General features: G+C 39.8%; 1 long non-coding RNA gene across 1 annotated transcript; it reads right to left on the bottom strand.

Annotated features, from left to right (window-relative positions):
* Positions 1 to 1124: 1124 nt before the first annotated feature.
* LOC129626562 (uncharacterized) lies at positions 1125 to 2796 on the bottom strand. The gene is made up of 3 exons (XR_008702038.1): positions 2665 to 2796; positions 1550 to 1788; positions 1125 to 1345 (listed from the first exon to the last, which is right to left on the bottom strand). It is a non-coding gene; the product is annotated as an uncharacterized LOC129626562 (long non-coding RNA).
* Positions 2797 to 4730: the final 1934 nt, after the last annotated feature.

Below are 4730 nucleotides of genomic sequence, written 5' to 3'. Positions count from 1 at the left end.
GCCAGGTTCCTCTGTCCAAGGGATTCTCACTAGAGTGGGTTGCCATGCCCTCCTCCAGGGGATCTTCCTGACCTAGGGATCAAACTTGCATCTCTTTAGTCTCCTGCATTGGCAGGCAGGTTCTTTACCACTAGCACCACCTGGGAAGCCCACTTATAATATCTAATAAAACGTAAATGCTATGTAAATAGTTGTTGGCATGTGGCAAATTCAAGTTTTGCTTCTTGGAAATTTGCAGCATTTTTTTGAATATTTTCAATCCATGTATGGTTGAATCCATGTAGACAAAACCTGCAGAGGCTCAGTTGTACCTAGAGACGATCTCCTGGTTGTACATGGGTTGAGAACAGAAGTAGAACCCAGTGAATTTCCTGAGTCGAGCACACAGAGATGAGAATCTGGAGGAGACATGGCAACCTAGAGTTTGCAGGGCATGATACTGAAGGTTAGAGGTCTGCACAGAGAGAGAACTTTGGAGATCACAGAAGGTCCTTCTCAAATATTCATCTAAGTAATAATCAGTGCACGCATTTGAGGAGACTCCTCAAAGTCATTGAAAAAACCACCCCAGAAAATTAGAAGAAACATTTGCAAAACTCATACAGGCTATACTCACCAACTAGAGAAGAGAACCATATAATTCACAGGGCATCATGAGTGAGTTGATATAGAGAAGAGTTTTGTCTTAGAATTGCAGGAAAATAAACCCTAGACTAAATGTTTGTCTGGTCCTAACAAAGAAAGTTTTAAAAGAACAAACTATTTCAAAGTAACTTAACCACATTCCAAGACAAAGCTCAATAATATTTATAGAAACACAAAAATTCCCAGCGTGCAACAAAGCAACACTTAAATGATCAGCATTCAATAAAAGTTACCAGATATTCAAAGAAGCAGCCAAATTCTACACATAAACAAACTCAATTATTGAAAACTGACCTAAAATTGGCAAAGATGATAATATTAACAGACCAGGATTAAAACAAAGAGGGCCCAATCCTTAACTGGCCCAAATCCTTTGTCTGCTGTTGCAGGTTCAGTTCAGTTCAGTTCAGTCGCTCAGTCGTGTCCGACTCTTTGCAACCCCATGAATCACAGCACGCCAGGCCTCCCTGTCTATCACCAACTCCCGGAGTTCACTTAAACTCACGTCCATCAATGCCATCCAGCCATCTCATCCTCTGTCGTCCCCTTTTCCTCCTGCCCCCAATCCCTCCCAGCATCAGAGTCTTTACCAATGAGTCAACTCTTCGCATGAGGTGGCCAAAGTACTGGAGTTTCAGCTTTAGCATCATTCCTTCCAAAGAACACTCAGGGCTGATCTCCTTTAGACTGGTTGGGTCCCCTAAAAAGCAGATTAAATAAGAGTTTAGCATGTAGATCATTTATTAAGGAGTCCTCCCAAGATCATCACCTGTAGAAGGGAGGCCAAGAAAGCAGGACTGGGAAGAGGGAGAAGATGAATTTGCATGCAATCCCCTAATTGGATTAGATCTTGCCACAGCTAGCTCTAGAGTTGGAAGGACTCCTCAGACCCTGATACACCTACCTTTATCAATTATTGGATGTAGGCAATCCCTGGAAAGAGATGTGATGTTGGGCAAAGCAATTTCCTCTAGCGCATGACAGTCCTCAGGGAGGGCTGATAGACGAGGGTCATCTTCTAGCAACACTTTCAACAACTGAGTCAGTAAATCCTTCATTCCTGGAGGGGGATCTGTGTAGCCCTCAAAGTGTCCACCTCAATCTGTCAATCTCAACCATCACATTTCAATCATTTTCTCTTTCCTTCTCCTCGCAAAAAAAAAAAAAAAAAAAAGATTTGAAATACAGCAAGAATGATCTCAAAAGCTTACATAGCAAAACTGGGAAATTTGCAGCTCAATATAAAATAAATTATAATGTTGCAGATATTTGGCAAAACATGAAGTACGAATAGAAAAGTAGAAACTATCTTTCAGTAAACAACTTGACCAATCACACTCTTAGAGATATTGTTCTCTTGAGAAATAATTTCCCCAATTAAAATGAAAATAATCTTAATGTTTACTACCTGAAGACATCCTGGAAATTGTGGTGGACATGAATAACCAAAGCAAATAAAACAAGATAGCTAGAATGCATTCAAAACTCATGGGAAAATACTCTCTATGCAAGTGCTGACCTTCAGCAGTGAGTTCAGACTTCCAAGTGATAAAATCAAATCACTGTGATAAACTTATTCATCCTCCTTTGTAGTCAGCAGGATTCTAAGATGGTCTTCAATGATACATTCACTTACGTAATTATCTTTCTTTGAGTGTAGGTGAAACCTGCCACTTCTAACCAGTAGAATGTGCAGAAGGTGATGCATTATCACTCCCACGATTATGTCCTGCTCCATGGAAAAAGTGAAGAGATTTTGTAGACATAATTAAAGCCCCTAATCAGCTAAATTTAAAATTAACCTCTTTAGGAGAATATCAGGAGTGGGCCTTATAAAAGACACCATTTAAAAGAGGGTCTAGTGATTAGAGACGGAAAAAGTAAGAGAGATTCTTCTTATGGCCTTGTTACTTAGGCCCAAATCTCTTAAACCATCATGATATCCATGAAGGCGAAAACAGCATATGAAGAGTATGGCATTTTAATATTATGGCATTTCCAAGTTATTATTAATATTACCTGGTGGCTTGGATGGTAAAGAATCCACCTGCAATGCAGGAGACCTGGGTTCAATACGTGGATTGGGAAGATCCCCTGGAGAAGGAAATGGCAATCCACTTCAGTATTTTTGCCTGGAGAATCCCCATGGACAGAGGAGCCTGGTAGGCTGTAGTCCATAAGGTCGCAAAGAGTTGGACATGACTAAGCAAATAAGCATAGCACAGCATTAATATTACATTCACTCTTTGATTTGTATTGTGTGAGGTTCTGTGTAACCAGCATACCCTTCAGTTTTGCCTATTGTTGAACTTTGCACCATTCTCTAAGTAACTCATTGGGGTTCCATCTTGTTGGGATCACTGGTAATTTTTCTCATTAATTCTTTATTCTCAGGTTGGGGGGTGTTGGTCTCCCCAGACTAATAAAGTAAAGTGATACATATGTTGCCTATTTGCAATCTGCAAGTCAATAAAAAGAGGTCTGAGTCACAAGTCATCCAACAGTCTTCTGATAAGCATGTGCTCCATACAACACTGGACACTTGCGGAATCAGACTTCCTCAGGTGTCCAGATTAATGACTGAGGCTGGCAACAGGTGCAGAGTACCCGCAGCACATCCTTCGGTACTACTGAAGGGAGATCGATATGTTCTTCCCCGCAGACCCTACCTGATTTTAAACCTTCACATTCTATCCGGATGGTTGCAAAAGCCTTTTTTTTTAAGTCTTCACTCTTTAAGGGATATGCCTATATCTACCACCCTATGTCCAGACCACAGTTCCTAAAACACAAATCTACTATTGATTATCACTCTCAAGCTTAAAATCTCCCAACACAATCCATTCTCCTGGCAGAGGCCAGGAGTATTCAAAATACAGGCAGACCTCAAAGGTACTGCTGGTTCTGTAACAGGCCTGAACAGGCTGGTTCTGTTTTCTCTTTATTCACAATAAAAAGAATATCACAAAAAAGGGAGTCACACAAATTTTTTGGTTTCCTGGTGCATATAAAAGTTGCTTACACTATACTACAGTCTATTAAGGGTGCAACAGCATTATGTTTACAAAAAAGTACATACCTTAATTTAAAATATTTTATTGCTAAGGAAAAAAAAAAAAAAAGCTAAACATCATCTGAATCTTTCAGTTCAGTCAGTTCAGTCACTCAGTCATGTCCGATTCTTTGTGACCCCATGGACTGCAGCATGCCAGGCTTCCCAGTCTGAATCTTCAGTAAGACTAAAAACAACAATAACCTTTTAGATAGTGGAGGGTTTTCCCTCAGTGATGATGGCTGCTGACTGATCTGGGTGGTGGTTGCTGAAGACTGGAGTGACTGTGAAAATTTCTTAGAATAAGACAACAATAAAATTTGCTGCAATGCTTGATATTTCCCTTTTCAAATTATTTATCTGCCGCATGGAATGCTGTTTGACTGCATTTTACACATAGTAGAAACTCTTTTGAAATTGGAGTTAATCCTCCCAAATCCTGACTCTGCTTTATCAGCTAAGTTTATATAATATTCTAAATCCTTTGTTATTTGAACAATCTTCACAGCATCTTCAGCAGGAGTAGTTTTCTTCTCAAGAAACCACTTTCTTCACTCGTCCATAAGAAAAGCAATTCCTCATCCTTTCAAGTTTTATCATGAAATTGCAGCAATTCAGTCGTATCATAGGCTATACTTCTAATTCTAGTTCTCTTGCTGTCTCCACGTCTGCAGTTACTTCCTCCACTAGTCTTTACCCCTTCAGAATCATACATTGAGTGCTGGGATCAACTTCTCCCAAATTCCTGTTCAAGTTGATATTTTGACCTCTTGCCATGAATTGTGAATGTACTCAATGGCATCTAGAATAATGAATATTTTCCAGAAGGTTTTCAATTTACCTTGCCCAGATCCATTAGAGGAATCACTCTCAATGGCAACTGTAATCTTGTGAAATAACAAGACTTAAAAGTCAAAATTACTCCTTGATCCACGGGCTACAGAACGGATGTTGTGTTAGCAGGCATGAAAACAACATTAATCTCATTGTACAGCTCCATCAGAGCTCTTGGGCAACTAGGTACATTGTCAAT

This window comes from Bubalus kerabau, chromosome 14 (genome assembly GCF_029407905.1).
Source record: "Bubalus kerabau isolate K-KA32 ecotype Philippines breed swamp buffalo chromosome 14, PCC_UOA_SB_1v2, whole genome shotgun sequence".
NCBI lineage: Eukaryota > Metazoa > Chordata > Mammalia > Artiodactyla > Bovidae > Bubalus > Bubalus kerabau.
This window is presented reverse-complemented; position numbering and strand designations above follow the sequence as displayed.